This window comes from Rhinoraja longicauda, chromosome 9 (assembly GCF_053455715.1).
Source record: "Rhinoraja longicauda isolate Sanriku21f chromosome 9, sRhiLon1.1, whole genome shotgun sequence".
Taxonomy (NCBI): Eukaryota; Metazoa; Chordata; class Chondrichthyes; order Rajiformes; family Arhynchobatidae; genus Rhinoraja; species Rhinoraja longicauda.
In genome coordinates this window covers 22,654,524-22,671,846 of record NC_135961.1, presented here as the reverse complement: position 1 = coordinate 22,671,846, position 17,323 = coordinate 22,654,524, and positions in this window count along the sequence as shown.

Genomic DNA, 17,323 nt, shown 5'->3' with positions numbered 1-17,323 from the left:
GCTTACATACTTGTGACCACTGTTACATGTATCAAAACAGATGAGTTTGTGATTGGAGATGAACTTTCAAAACACTACAACATTTTTCTGTATTTATCTCTTTGCCATGTAAATGCCATGTTCTGTTCTAGCAGTCAGATGTTAATAGATGTATCTTCATTCATACTGAATTCATATAAGTAAGATGGGACAATTTGCAATTAATTGGCTAACTTCTGATCTTGAAAGAAACCCGAGATAAGTAGAAACTGTTGGAAAAATCCAGCAACTCATGTTGTATTTAGTTTAATTTAGTTTAGAGACTAAAGGGCATGTAGGGCATGTAGGCCCTTCTGCCTTCCAAGTCCGTGCCGACCCATGATCGCCGCAAACACTGGATGTGGAGAGGATATTTCCATTAGTGGGAGACTCTAGGATTAAAGGTCATAGCCTCAGAATTAAAGGACGCTCTTTTAGGAAGTTGAGGAGAAATTTCTTTAGTCAGAGGGTGGTGAATCTGTGGTATTCTTTGCCACAGAAGGCTGGATTTTTCTAAGGCAGAGATAGATAGATTCTTGATTAGTACAAGTGTCAGAGGTTATGGGGAAATGTCAGGAGAATGGGGTTAGGAGGGAGAGAAAGATCAGCCATGATTGAATGGCGGAGTGGATGATGGGCCAAATGGCCTAATTCTACTATTCCCTAGGCCATTTCTAGCACTATCCTACACATACTAGGGACAATTTACAATTTTATCAAAGCCAATTAACCTACAAACCTGGTTAATTGGTTTGGAGTGTGGGAGGAAACCAGTGCGCCCAGAGAAAACACATACATGTCATTGGGAGAATGTACAAACTCCATACAGCCAGCACATTAGTCAGGATCGATCCCAGGTCTCTGGCTCTGTAAGGCAGCAACTCTACCGCTGCACCACTGTGCCGCCCCACGTGGGTCAGACACTGCTGACTTGGGAAGTGCTTCAAGCATTTTCTATGTTTATTTTAGATTTTCAGCATCCACAGATGTCATTTGCTTTTATGTGAATGTAAAGATCTGGATTGATGAAATAGCAATATAAATAAGTTTATTATCTGACACCATAACCATTGGTTTGTAGCAGTTTGAAAAAGACAAGAATATCTCCTGGTCAGTCTCAAAGGTGCAACATTGTGCAGATCACATTCTTTTTTTGTGAGCCTGTATTCCATTAACTTCTCTGTAAAGTTGTTGTCTGGAATTACATTTAAAGCCAATTAAGGCTTGCTTCATGATGTATCATCTTAAGCTCATTCCACACTACGAGTGGAATGAAAGTTGATTTATCTTCTTTTTCCGCACTTCGATTTTAAACTGCGCTTCAGTTCATCCTGGGTTGACATCTCTGGCCTTATGCACTGCCATTCATATGCAACAACACTTAATTCTCATCCCTTTTGCAATGTTGAAAGAATTTTGTTTTTGGAAATGGTCTGCTGCAGGGGAAAAAAATCTTAAAAACTCACGGATAAATTGCTCAAATCTGTTTTTTATTAGATCTGCTAGGCTTTGCAAATCAGGGTCAAGTTTCCCAGTTGAAATGGTCCCAGCTGGGATCTATTAACCACAGTCTTGAGCCACAAACAACTTGATGCTGCTAATTGATAGCCAGATGATATTCTGCAATCAAGTACACCGAAAGATAACCCACCTGACATAACTTTAAAGCAGAAAATGTGAACAAAGTGATCTAAGCTGGAAAAGGAAAATGTCAGCCCACCATCTGGGTGGCAAGAAGTGTGATCCCCGGTAACGTTTGAACATACAGTGAGTACATTAATAACAAAATACTGACAAATACAGGTTGAAATATACTGTTCCCTAAAGTGGCTTTTATTTTCGGCAGTTCCTTCAGAGGCAATATTCACTCCCATCATAAGCAAGAGGACAAAAATGTCCAAACGTTGGAGCAACAGATATTTTGAAAGGTTGTTACTACATCTCTACATATGGTTGGAGGTAAACTCTTAACAGACATAAAAATAAATAGTTGTTGCAGAATGTCATTTAGCTTTGGCTACAGGAATGCTGCTTTCCACACCAGCAATCTAGTAAGGGCTAATAATCCAGATTTTTAATGCTAACCCATATAGACGTTCCTCAAGATTAGATCAGGTTGACAAACTGAAAACCAGTTGCGTACTTATTTATGTGCAATTGAGTTATTGTTGTCACCTGTATTTTGTACCTGGTAGCCGGCTGAACTGAGGCACATCTAGAGCGGCTAAACCTCTAATAGATTCTGGAGCCAGATCCATAATATATACAGGATGAATACATTTCACCATAAGGTAATCTGTAACATATGTGCTCATTCATTGGTGCACATAATCATGCGAGCAACACAATAAAACTGCTGTCAGTGTAACTGGTGGTGCGTGACTAATCCAGGTACACAGTTAAATATATTTGACAGACAGCTGTACAGAGCTGTGGACTAGAAAAAAACCACTCTTGTTTGTGTGCCTGTGCTGTTCTGTTTAGTGGAAACAGATGGGTGAAAATGGCTTTAGGCCAGTGGTAAAAATACTGGAGATGAGAAATCATTGTGGCTTTATAGAGATCGTCGGGTTTAGAACTGAATGTTTGAAAGCTGACGTAAGTGGTTTTTGTTAAAATACTACATGCCGTGACAATAGACTTGTGTTTGGCAGCACAGTGGTGCAGCTGGTAGAGCTGCTATCTCACAGCGCCAGAGACAGGTTCAATCCTGTCCTCGGGAGCTGCCTGTGCAAGTTCTCCCTGTGACCGCGAGGGTGCTCCAGTTTCCTCCCACATCCCAAAGACGTACGGGTTTGTAGGTTAATTGGCCCATATATTGCCCCTGGTGTGTAAGGAGTGGATGAGAAAGTGGGATAACATAGAACTAGTGTGAACGAGTGACCAATGGTCGACGTGGACTCGGTGGGCCAAAGTGCCTATTTCCATGCTGCATCTCTAAACTATTTATTTTTAACTATTTGTTAACGCATCTTTTTCATATTCTAGTTCAGTTCTCTAATTATGAAATGGGTAAGTTATTCATTAGTTGATTAGTTTTTTATTGGCACGTGTATTGAGGTACAGTGAAAAGCTTTTTGTTGTTGCGTGCTATCCAGTCAGCAAAAAGACTGTACATGATTACAATCATCTCTCAGGTCAGCATTCAGCACCATCCTCCCCTCCAAACTCTTCACTGTGCTCCAGGATCTGGGCCTCAGTCCTCCTCTTTGCAATTGGACTCTTCTCTTCTAGATCAGCAGTACCTAATCCACAGTGTACAGATACAGGATAAAGGGAATAAAGTTTAGTGCAAATACATTTCAGCTCTACAGTACGCAAAATGATAATCCAGAGATGAGATTCAACTTCAGGGTTGTTGCCACTGAAATGTTCTGGGACGGCATCTGCTGTTGTAAATCACACTCGAAAGAGGCCTGTACTGCTATCCATAAGTAAGACATTGGAGATGCTGAGAATCTGAAATAAAACAGCGAAAATGCTGGAACTGCTCAGCAGGTCAAGCGAAGGAAGAAACAGAGATCAATGATCTCTTCTGAGAACTTTCACCAGACAATACAAAGCTGGGTTGTAGTGTGAACAATGAGGGAATTACAGCAAGGGCACCATCACGATATTAACAGACTAATTAAATGGTTTAGAACAGGAACAATGGAATGTAACATGGAAAAACATGAAGGTATCCACTGTGGTCAGAAAAATATGAGCAAACCAAGGAGTTACAGAAAGAGTGGTCTCTGTGGGAATCAGAAAGGGTGGGGACGGGAAGACATGACTCGTGGTATCTTCACCCAGTGGGCAGTAAACCTTTGGAATTCTTTAGCCAAAAGGGTCACGGAGGTTCAGTCACTGAGCATGTTCACAACAAATATCAATAGATTTCTGTTTAGTTTATTGTCACCTGTACCAAGGTACAGTGAAAAGCTTTTTGTTACATGCTAATGTCAGCAGAAAAACAATATATGATTACAATCAATCCATTTACAAGGCGTAGATACATGATAAGGGCATTACGTTTAGTGCAAGGTAAAGCCAGCAAAGTCCAGTCAAGGATAGGCCGAGAGACATCAAAGAGGAAGCTCATAATTTAGCACTGCTCTCTGGTTGTGGTAGGATGATTTGTTTGCCTGATAACAGCTGAGAAGAAACTGTTCTTGAATCTGGTGGTGTACGAGATACCAAGGCAATCTTGAAATATAAGAGTAGGAGAATGCCATAATAATCATCGGATTGAGCAGAGTCAGCATAGATTTATGAAAGGAAAATTATATTTGACTAGCATACTGGAGTTTATGAGGATGTAACTCATAAAGTAGATAAAGGGAACTAGAGGATATGATGTACTTGAATTTTCGTTTTTTTTTAATGAAGTTCCACATGGCAGGATTGGTTATCAAGGTTAGAGAACATGTGTTGATGATATTACATTGACATGGTTATTGGATAGAATGAAAAGCGTGCAAATAAATGGATAATTTTCATGTTGGCAGGCCGAGGGGTCCAAGAGTGACATTTCCAAGTTTTCTGATGATACAAAACTAGTGGAATTGTAAGTGGGCAGTAGGATGTAAGGAAGCTTAATGGAGATATCGATAAGATAAGTGAGTGGGCCAGGATATGGCAGATGAACTATACAGTTTGGTGTGGAACATGATATCAAATATGATGCCAGTAAGAGTGTTGTTATGATCTGTAGAACCAAAGAGGATAAATGTTTAAAATTTCCTTATTTTAAATTGCCTGATAATAATCTTAGTGTATGTAATAAGGTAAAATATCTTGGACATTTTATTACAGAACAAATGACAGATGATGAGGATATTTATAGGCAACACTGCATGATGTATGCACAAGCAAACATTCTCTTGCGCAAGTTTGGTGCATGTACAGATGGGGTCATGATACAGGAGGGAAATCAAGAAGCAATCCAGTGTATGCCTGGAACAGGGATTGTTCGAGGTACCCTACAAAGAGGCAGGCATGGCTAAGGCCCATGCGAGTGCCCATAGCTACGCCTTGGATTTGAAGGAAGTGGGAGGAGTCGAAGGAGAAGTTGTTGAGGGTAAGGACGAGCTCTGCTAGACGGAGGAGAGTATTGGTAGACGTTGGTGGTAGTGGAAATGTTGGAGGATAATATGTTGTATGCGCCGGCTGATGGGCGCTGGCTGATGGGCGCAGTATCCCACTACTGGCCACATCTTCCCATCTCCACCCCTTTCTGCTTTCCGCAGAGACCGTTCCCTCCAAAACCTCCTGATCCACTCGTCCCTTCCCACCCAAACCACCCCCTCCCCAGGTACTTTTGAAACAAACATAGAAAATAGGTGCTGGAGGAGGCCATTTGGCCCTTAGAGCCAGCACCGCCATTGATTGTGATCAAGGCTGATCATCCACAATCAGTAACCTGTGCCTGCCTTCTCCCCATATGCCTTGATTCCACTACCCCTTAGAGCTCTATCTAACTCGCTTTTAGATTCATCCAGTGAATTGGCCTCCACTGCCTTCTGTGGCAGAGAATTCCACAAATTCATAACTCTCTGGGTGAAAAAAATTCTTCTCACATCGGTTTAAAAGGCATCTCCTTTATTCTTAGACTGTCCCCTGGTCTGGACTCCCCCAACATTGGGAACATTTTTCCTGCATCTAGCTTGTCTAGTCCTTTTATACTTTTATATGTCTCTATATGATCCCCTCTCATCCTTCTCAACTCCAGTGAATATAGGCCCAGTTTTTCCAATCTTTCCTGAACTGACAGTCCCTCCATCCCAGGGATTAACCTCGTGAACCTACGCTGCACCGCCTCAATAGCAAGGAAGCCCTTCCTCAAATTAGGAAACCAAAACTGCACACAATACTCCAGATGTGGTCTCACCAGCGCCATATAAAACTGCAGAAGCACCTCCTTGCTCCTATACTCAAATCCTCTCGTTATGAAGGCCAACATGCCATTAGCTTTTTTCACTGCCTGCTGTACCTGCATGCTTACTTTCAGTGACTGGTGTACAAGGACACCCAGGTCTCATTGCACTTCCCCTTTACATAATCTGACACCATTGAGATAATAATCTGCCTCCTTATTTTTGCTGCCAAAGTGGATAACCTCACATTTATCTACATTATACTGCATCTGCCATGTATCTGCCCACTCACTCAACCTGTCCAAGGCACCCTGCAACCTCCTAACATCCTCTTCACAGTTCACACTGTCAACCAGCTTAGTGTCATCTGCAAACTTGCTAGTGTTACTTCTAATTCCATCATCCAAATCATGAATACATATTGTAAATAGTTGCGGCCCCAGCACTGAGCCTTGCGGCACTCCACTCACCACTGCCTGTCATTCTGAAAAGGACCTGTTTATTCCTACTCTTTGCTTCCTGTCTGCCAACCAATTTTCTATCTATGTCAATGCCCTACCCCCAATACCATGTGCTCTAATTTTGCCCACCAACCTTCAGTTCCCAGTCCCGATCCTCCAGCAGCCACGTCTCTGTAATCCCCACAATGTCATATCTACCAATCTCTAACTGAGCCTCAAGCTTATCCACTTTACTTCTTATACTTCGCGCATTCAAATATAATACTTCTAATCCATTACTCATCTCACCTTTCACAATGATTCCTATTACATTTGGCCATACTCTCCTGTCCCTTCGTGAGCTGTCAGTCTCGTTAATTCAGGGGTCTTTCTTAACTTTTCCTATACTCTCTTTCCCTTTAACTCCATCCTTATCTATTCCATTTGAACCCCCCCCCCCCCCCCCCCTCTGAGGGTCTTTTGCAAAAACTGTCTCAGGATCTTTATGTATTCATGAGACATGCATTTAACTTTAGATGCTGGTGTAAACGATAATGGATTAGCAGCTTCATTTACTATCTGCCCAAATTTCCTTTTAATGGAATAGAAATCAGGAGATGCAACACTGGCGGTGATTCACTGTCATCTGTTTTTACACCACTAAAGCAAAAGTAAAATCATATCCTTACTACCGTCACCACTACTATCCCCATGTCCAGCCCTGGATAACAAGGTCCCAATTGACTTCAAAATTAATCAGTGCAAGAGCATGTTCTTCAAAGATCCTCGTTCCAATGACAAATTGTGTTCTGACAATGTAATTGCAATGCTGGAGTAAATCAATATCCTTGGTTTTATTATTACAATCACCAAGGAGTTTTTTTGCAAAGTTTACTCCCCGAATAACCAAGAACAATTTGTTTTAGATTACTTTGGATCCTGCAACTCTTTCACATTGTTGTAAATACTTTCAGATAAAAATAATTCGCTTGCGCCATTCTGGGGGATGTGTACATTGCTGATTATATACGATACTCCTTTTGTGTTGAAACTTAATTAAATACCTTATAAGCCATCATAGACCATATTTTACTTGCATTTTTAATTGATGCACTTTTCTAATATTCTAATTATTTTCCTTAACAATATATAGTTATCAATTTAGTTGTCTGAAGAAGGGTCCTGTCCCGATATGTCACCCATCCTTTTCCTCCAGAGATGCAGCCTGATGCGCTGAGTTACTCCAACACTTTGTGTCTATCTTTAGTTATCAATTATGCAGTGTAGTTTAATGCTTTTTGATAGTTACCTCATGATCATTTGCAAAGATTAATCCTTGCTTAGAAAGTCATAGAATTGTATATCACAAAAGTGGATCCTTCAACAGGCCACTTGCATGCCGACAATTTGCCCACATTAATACCATATCTTTCTCTTCATATGTCTGTATAAATGTCCCTGTAATGTAGTAATTGTATTTGATTCCACCACCTTCACTGGCAGTGTTCCAGATATCAACCATTCTGTGTAAAAATAAAAATACTGTCCCCTCAATTCCTCATTAAAACTTCTTCCTCTCACCTTAAACCTACGCCTTCTTGTTGTTAATACTTTTACCACAGGGAAAAGATTTTGACCATCTATCTGTCTGAAGAAGGGTCTCGATCCGAAATGTCACCCATTCCTTCTCTCCAGAAATGCTGCCTGTCCTGCTGAGTTACTCCAGCTTTTTGTGTCTAAACCAGCATCTGCAGTTGATTTAAACCAGCATCTGCAGTTCTTTCCCACACATTTTGACCATCTATCTTATCCATGCCCTTCATAAATCTTATATCCTTCAATCTGGTCGCCCCTAAACCTCTTTTGCTTCAAGGAAAACAAGCCAGACCTACCAAATCTTTTGCCACAACTAAAGTCCTCCAAGCTAGAAAAATTCTGCTGAATCACTACTGGCTTTGCTCAGCTAATCGTGTCCTTCCTATATTCTGGCAACCAGAACTGCGCACAATACAGAAGTACAGCCTAACAGTAGTTTTCTTGAATTTCAACCCTGGAAGAAGAAAACCATCAATTGTCTGAAGAAGGGTTTCGATCCGAAACGTCACCCATTCCTTCTCTCCTGAGATGCTGCCTGACCTGCTGAGTTACTCCAGCATTTTGTGAAATAAATACCTTCGATTTGTACCAGCATCTGCAGTTATTTTCTTACACCATCAATTGGCAAAATGTAATTTGTACGTTATGGTCATTAGTTCAGAACTGCAAAGTTCTTTATCACAGCTTGTTAACCTGATCATGACTTCTTGTTTCATATGTTGTCATGCCAAGTAATTCTAGCAAGGTAAATTCAGTATAGGTGAATCTCTCATAACGTGGGCAGTGAAAGGCTTGCTGTATATACCTGATAAAAAAATAAGGGTAGACTATGAAATGAGTGTTTAATGCCTGGAGGAAATATATATTTTCGTTTGAATACCAGACTGCAGTGTGCTTGTTATATTCAGACCAACTGAAACAAAAGTATGTGTGAATAATTCAACTTGGAATTTGGATTTACAAGCAATTTTATAGAAAGCTGTGTGCATTCCCTTAGACTATGATAGGAGGCAAATTAGTTAAATGCAACAATTCAAGGATTTTTTCTTGTTGAGCACTGGATAGAATTAACTACAAAAGTCAAGTCCCTGATATATTATTTAAGCAAATTCAAAATACAACAAAAAAATAATCAATGTAAGGATATGGAAATAAAAATTCACTGTTGGAATATTTAATTCTATTTACATTTTGCAGCATATTCTGCTATTTCCCTTGCCACTCCTGCCTTCGCATTTTCATGACATCTGTCTCTTCCTTATATTTCATCACTTACGCCAAAGTGTATTTCCCCAGAAGGAGAAATTTATGGGAATCCTCCCAATCTTTTCTTGTAATCTTACACTTAAAAATATTTGTAAAGTATCTTTAAGATTCTGCAGCTGGAAATTTGCATTCAAGTATAATTTAACACTTGTACAGTGTAATTTTTATTTTCATCTGAACATTGGAGCCATTTGAGACTCCAAAATTTCACAGTGCAACAGTACGCAGTCAGTTTCCATGCCTTTGCCATTGCTTGACTGTAACTGGATGCTAATGGGTGAAAGTGGTCCAGAAAGAGAGTGCTGCCAATTTTCTCTTCCAGTTAGTCTTGCCAGACTCAGTAGTTCAACATGTGTGAAATTCACATCCCATCTCTCCATAAGTCTCTATTTGGTTTGGCAAAGACATTATGCTTTAGTTGTTTGTTTATTGTTTGAACTGGTTAGGTCTGTATAGTCATTAGAGTTTCCCTAAATATTTCTGACTGCAGTAAAGAAACACAATGAAGTGCTTTGTTTTCCTGCAAAGGCAAAATGGATGAGCAATGCAATCAGACTGATGAAATTCAAGTTGGGTGAGATTATAAATAGGTTAAAGCATACTGGCCATCTATTATACATCCAATTGATTTTGTCTAAATGGAAAGTAAAATCAGACAGAATCAAACAGATTTCAGATGATTCAATAGAATTAGTTTCAGATATTTATCTTTACTTTGGACTGCAATTTGATAGGCAGAATGCGGAGATGGCATGCAAATTACCAGAAGAAGGAGAAATGACTCTCAGCAGTGGAGTTGATCTGAGGGGAAACTTTTTCACACAGAGGGTGGTGGGTGCATGGAACGAGCTGCTGGATGACGTAGTTAAGGCAGGTAGTATCGCAATGTTTAAGAAACATTTGGACAGGTACGTGGATAGGATAAATATTGAGGGATATGGGTCAAACGCAAGCAGGTGGGACTAGTGTAGATGGGACATATTGGTCGGTGTGATCAAGTTGGGCCGAAGGACCTGTTTCCAAGCTGCATGACTCTATAACTCTATCTACTTCGGGTTATTATGTTGCAATTCCTCTAATGTACATTGATGAGAATTGATGACAAGAGATTTGTCAGAACAATGTGCCGCAATAAGGAAGTCCTAGCAATATATGCCACATGGTGTGGCCACAACTGTAGTGGCAGAGCAGGGCATGAACTGCATTGTCAATAGAGGCTGAGGTTACAGAGGCCAACAACTTTCATTGTTCTGGCTCTCCCAGCCGGAGCTGCAGACATCTAGAACAGTTTGCATTTTGCAGCTCACTATGGTGGGGAAGGCAACAAATGTTCCAGGAAACTAGAATTCTTTTAATTTCTCTTAGCAGCTGCACATAAGCATGTGACTCCATGTGGATTAAGGACTTCCTGTTGGTGTAGAGGACCTACATTGTGTTCTGGGTGTTGGATGTGAACTCCAAGATTTATTCCAGTTGTTAGTCCCTCTACTGTCTGAATACACAGCTGGTGATGGCATAGTAAAATGATAATTTTCCCTTATCTAGAAAGCAGCCACAACATACAGTCAGCTGTGCATTCCTTTCATGATGCATCATGCTAAACCAAAGGAAGCTTATTAGGCTTCTCACTATTTGGCTCTTGACACCAATGCGCAAATGAAGACACACAAAGGCAATGTACATGTAAGTAAAACAATGAATGGAGCTGACCACTGGAATGTTTAAGCAATGTTTAATGGGGAAAACGCAAAGAGTTTTTTTACCCAGAGTAAGGGAATCAAGAACCAGATGACATAGGTTTAAGTATAAGAAAATAACTGCAGATGCTGGTACAAATCGATTTATTCACAAAATGCTGGAGTAACTCAGCAGGTCAGGCAGCATCTCGGGAGAGAAGGAATGGGTGACGTTTCGGGTCGAGACCCTTCTTCAGACTGATGTCGGGGGTGGGACAAAGGAAGGATATAGGTGGAGACAGGAAGATAGAGGGAGATCTGGGAAGGAGGAGGGGAAGGGAGGGACAGAGGAGCTATCTGAAGTTGGAGAAGTCGACGTTCATACCACCGGGCCGCAAACTGCCCAGGCGAAATATGAGGTGCTGCTCCTCCAATTTCCGGCGGGCCTCACTATGGCACTGGAGGAGGCCCATGACAGAGAGGTCAGACTGGGAATGGGAGGGGGAGTTAAAGTGCTGGGCCACCGGGAGATCAGTTGCATTAATGCGGACCGAGCGCAGGTGTTCAGCGAAGCGATCGCCGAGCCTGCGCTTGGTTTCGCCGATATAGATAAGTTGACATCTAGAGCAGCGGATGCAATAGATGAGGTTGGAGGAGGTGCAGGTGAACCTGTCTCACCTGGAAAGAATGTTTGGGTCCTTTGATGGAGTTGAGGGAGGAGGTAAAGGGACATAGGTTTAAGGCTAGGTGGGAAAGATATAATAAGAACCTGAGGGGCAACTTTATTTTACAAAGGGTGGGGGGTACATGGAATGAGGTGCAGGAGGAGATAGTTCAGGCAGGCATTATCACAACACTTAAGAAACATTTGGACAGGTCCATGAATAGGATGGGTTTATGAACATGTGGTAGTTATATCAAGGCAAATGAGGCAACAAGTTGTGCTGCTTGTACTTTCTGCAGTTGTTAGATTGGAGGGAATTGTGGATGTGAAAAAGAGGATTAGACCTGAGCATGTGATCATGCCCCAGTCTTGTTATTGACCATCGATTCTGTTGTGGTCACTCCATTCAAGGGAAATATGCTCTTCTCCAGATGGTTAATGAACGGCAGCCACATGCATTCCTGTTGCAGCCATAGTTTTTCAGAGTCAGAAGAAGGGCCTCGACCTGAAACGCCACCCACCCATCTTCTTCAGAGATGCTGCCTAACCTGTTGAATTATTCCAGCACTTTGTGCCCTTCATAGTTTTTCACTACCCCATCTTTCAAGATAGAGGGAAATTGATGATTATTGATGGAGTTGTGCATATATTGAGCAGCATCGTAGGTTAAAGATCCAAACACTGGAACTTTAATCACGTGCAAATTCCTTAATATTTTTCCACCACCTGACTCGGGTGCCTTGTGCATATTTTTCAGCATTAAATTCCGCAACCACCTGTCCCCATTTGCTTCATCAAAAGTAATCTGGGGATTCTCACCACATCTGAGCTCTGAGGACCTCTATTCTAATCGTCATCTCTTCAGCAAAAGATTGAGTGCAGGTGCTCACTCTTATACCAGGTCCGCCACTGCTCCAGTAAACCTCCCCAGAAGCATTGACTTCCAGCAATTGTTCACAGTAATGATCATTTCGTATTTGAAAGATGCAGGCATGACGTCAATCAATGCCAGTTAGATTCAGATGCTGCTAATTGCTTATGAAATTACACCCTGTGAATGTGATCTATTGTGTTAAACATCCCAATTGCTGGTTGTTGAATGAGCAGTCAGTTTCCTGCATTGCATAAATTTCAGGTGTGAGCAACAACAGATCAATCTGGTGTAAGTCTCGTGTTCATTGCAATTCTAGTGCATGTTTTTCAGTACAACTGACTTTATCAGCAAAAGCTCAGCACATCCTTTGAGATGGTTTCCCGTAGGAGTTACTGATCCTGCCAAGGTGACGGATTTGAATAAATGTCCATTGATAAAGGTACCTGTATCTTACTGGATGAAACAGTTTTAAAGCAGATTTAACAATAACTGGCATGGTGTCAAACTAGCCTGTAATAATTTTTACCACCCTAAGTAAAGAAAAACACTGATTAACAATGCTGTAGTTAGCACCATTGTTCCCATAAGCTATTAAATATTGCATGGAACAATGAGGACACAGCTTGAAACAAAAATTCTAAATATGATGCACAGTAATTGATTCAGGAAGCCTTGCAGAACAATATTTTCAATAAGAATTTCCATTTGGAGGCTGAGGTTACAATGTGGACTTTGCCAATTTCTTGCAGAATGCTTTTATAGTGGGAGGAACATGTGATAGAAACAGCTGGAACCTTTATGGTACAGTAACACAGATTCAACCTATTTAGCCAAGAAGGCCATTCTTCTCTTAAAATGTGAGCTTGATCTGATTTTAGAACATCCGTTGAGGGATTTCTCTGGTATTTTAAAACTCCCTTGTTAAAACTCCCTCATATGCAGTGGTACTGTAAATTATAAAACAGACTTTCAAATAGCTGGGAAGTCCATCAACAAATTTGGATCTTTTGATGAATTGCTGAAAATCATTACAGGGAATTCCTTCACTCCCCAGCCCATCAATTTCTTTTAAGCTATCCCTGTCATTTGCTACTTGAGTTTCAAACATGATGAAAAAAAAAATCAGGACTATTTTGAATGTGCTGAAGCAGAGACAGCTCTTGCTTGTTGCTAAGCAACCAAGCGTACTGTGAATAGTACTGAGCTTTGCGCTCTTTGTTTTGGGGTTGGTCTTGGATGGAAGGAATGTCAATTTGAAACCTGCGTCTCGCCTTAGAAACTGTCATCCTTCATTGATTGAGAAGGCTGTTGTAATTTATAAAATAAGGTTACACAAAGTCATTTGCTTACAATTTCAAAGGTTCAAAAATATCAACCGTGACTGCCTTCTATTAGAATCAGTGAAAATCTCCACCCAGGGATAATTATTTTAAAGCCGTCTTTTCAATGTGTCATAAAAAAATATATATGTGTATCATTAGACTGACATTTATTTCTCAAAAGGAATAAAAATTTAAAATGTTGTTTTACATTACTGCACTTCTGTCCAAATTCCATGTGGAAAACCATAGAGTTAAAAACTGTACAACTACAGTTCTGTTAGTGTGACATTACTTCTGCAGCAGAATGCATACTCCCCCTGCCTTTGTTAACATAATTTTAGCTCATAAGTCACTGTGATGCATATAACCTGATTTGACAAATGGACAGCAGTTCATATGATGAATGTACGACACAACTGCCTGCATTGCTTGCTCCCACCTTTGCTTGGCTGTTGCTGTACAATGAGGCTGCAATGGCAGTCATAATATTGGCACTCTTGTGGCAGAATGTAGAGTGCTAGTATGAACTTGCTCTAACTACAAATCTAAAACGGCAGTGCGTTTGGACGTGCCAAAGCACTCTGCATGAAACCTGTCTGCACGTATTCAAGTACACAAGCCTTTTGTTTGTTGAATGACAGATTACAACAGCATAGCCATACTGTTCAGAGTGAATGTCACCCCAGCAAAAAACTTCTGAACCACCTCCAGGTGAAATATTTATGAGACAAATGCCATTGTTTCTATATAATCACCACTAAATTCCTTCTCCCAATATAAAAAAACCAATGCGCTGTGCTATTCTTACTAATGAATACCCAAAGGATGTATCTGGTATAAATCAAAACTGGCTGAAGTTTCTTCCTTAACCAAAACACTTGTACAAAGTTCATGATCCCCAGATGAAACTGTTTATAGACTTCCAAAAAGCCAGGATGACTTACATTTTTATCCGACAGCTGTTCAAATGATAGATGAGGGACAGGCTATTTAGTTCAGTAAATACATATAGATTACCCGATGCAAGCTCTGTGTAGATGGCAAATTTATTGGAAGGCCAAGAGCAGAGGTTTATCCCCAAAAAATGAATCCCACAAGCAAATCTCTGTGATGAGAAGAATAAAGACAGTAACTTAGTGTATATTGAAATTAAACCACACGCCAATATTCTGTTTGCAGAATGGGGGGTGATCTCACTGAGGAACATAAGGTCCCGAAAGGGGTTGATACTTTGATGACAATTCCGCTGGTGGGTTCCAGGAGTGTAATCTCAGGATAGGGTCTCTGCAAGATTGAGATGAGGAGGAGGTTCCTCTCTGAGGTTTGTGAATCTTTGGAGTTCTTTGCCTCAGAATGATGTGCATGCGAGTATTAGGTATATTCAAGGCCGATTAATGGATTTTGTCGACTGGGGGAAATTAAGGATTATGGGAATTGTGCATAAAGATGGAGTTGAGGCCATAGGGCAGATAAACCATGATCATATTGAAAGGTGGAGTGTACTGGCAAGTACACGCAACTCTGATTCTTTATGTTCATATTAAAATATATATTTCAGATTTCCATTAGTTTCTTTCTAAGGAAGCTTTATTCTTTTTGCATATTTGGTGGTATGATGATTGTATAATTAGACAAATATCCATATCACTGCATTGTCAAAAGAAGCTCTTTATTTGGATATTGAGCTGCTTTATAGTTTTTCTCCTTGGTTCAATCTATCATATACAGACACTCCCCGATTTACGCAATAGTCAACTTAGGTAAACTTGTACTTACGTGAACAATTCAGTACACAGTCCCTAGAGCAATCAAGGCAGTTTGTAATTTCCACAACACTGTACGATCACTCAAGGTTACATTGGACACAAGCCGGCAATGGTGGCGCTGCTTACCCGGAAGCCTAGTCTACGCTTGGGCTCGCCGATGTAAAGGAGGCCACTCCAGGGGCACTGATTGCAGTAAGCATTTAATAAGCAATTATGATTACTGTCTGATGAAAAAAGCAATCCTAATTGCAGCTTTAATCACACAACGAAAGATCAAAGAAACATCCAAAAGACAACACAATGCATTTAATTTGGAATAGTTTAGAAATGCATTGTTTTAATTACCAAAGTAAAAGAATTACAGTATTGTCATTGTGTTCAAATCTCTCCTTGTAACCGTCCTTCCCTATTTCTTTAGATTGCTTCAGTCCTACAAACCTCGAATCCCTGCATTCCTCCAATTACAACTTCTTACACATTCCAAATTTGCATCACTCTGCCAATGGTGACAGTGTGGCAAAAGAGCTTTGTTACATTCACTACTAACCTCTAAGATGAGAAAATGCAAAGGTTCAAGAGGAAGGAGGCAGGTAAGTAGTTTAGGCTTCAGTGCTAGTTTGACTGCTCCGAGCTATCCAATTGCTTTCTCTCTCCCTTCTTTCACAGTTTCTCTCCATAACCTCTTTCCTCCCCCTCCCTTTTTCTTCTCTCAGTCTCTCCCTCTCCCTTCATCTCCCTCTTTCCTTCTCTCTTATCTTTCCCTCTCTCCTTCCCCTAACATCTTTTCATTCCGGTTCTCCCCTTTCCATCCCCCTCATCCTTTCTCCCAATCCCTCTCCCCCTCTCCCTTCCCTCCCTCTTTCTTGTCTTCTTCTCTCAATTTTCTATTTTTTCCCTTTCTTTCTCTCTCCTTTGCAGGGAAGACCACAAAATTACTACCTCACCAACTTCCCCTTGCCCTTTCTTTTCCCCTCTCCCAATTTCTGTTTCTCTCCACTCCTTGTCTCTTTTCTTCTTTTCTCTCTCTTCACCTCCCAATCTCTTACTCATTCTCTCACTCTTAGATAACAACACAATAGGCAACCCTTCACCTCTGTGCCATATTGTAGTGTAGAAATAAGGAGGTCTGGCAGTCTGAGCAGTGGGGTGAATTACGGTGTTGGTCAGGGTGGGGTTTGTTGCAAAATGGTATTGTGGTACTTGTCCTGTCTTTTAGTGACCTGACAACAGTCAATAAGAAATGTTAAGGCAAACAGGAGAGAGATGCTGACACATGTTTGGGGGACACAGTTGAAAGATCCCAGTTGCATGAATTGAAGCAGTTGAAGCAGTGGGTTTAAATAGCACAACTCCTATTTAAGCTGAGTCCAGGCAGTAGAACCATGAATATTTCCAATGCACAATTTTTATTGATCACCATTGCCACCATTAATTAATCATGACTAACATGTGCAATTAATGTAATCGTGAATTAACAGGTTAATATTTTTATGCGTTAATCATGTTCACGACAGGATAGAGAGATTTCAGTGGAGATTCCCAAAAAGGTAAAGCTGACATAACTCTTTGTCATAATTTTCACCCAGGATACATGGAAAGTAATGAGCCATATGCTGTGGACCCCCCCCCCTTACTTGGACATTCCCCAAGCCCCCATCTTCACCTCCCAAACATCACACCAACATCTCCCAGCAATTCCAAAACCAATCCTAGTCCCCTTCCCCATCCCACCACCCCTCCAGATTCCAACATCTACAGTCTTTTGTCTCCAGGAATCAATAGAATACCATCCAGAGTCCAATTCCTTATCCTGCTCAAACTGTAGGTGGTTTTAATTTTTAAA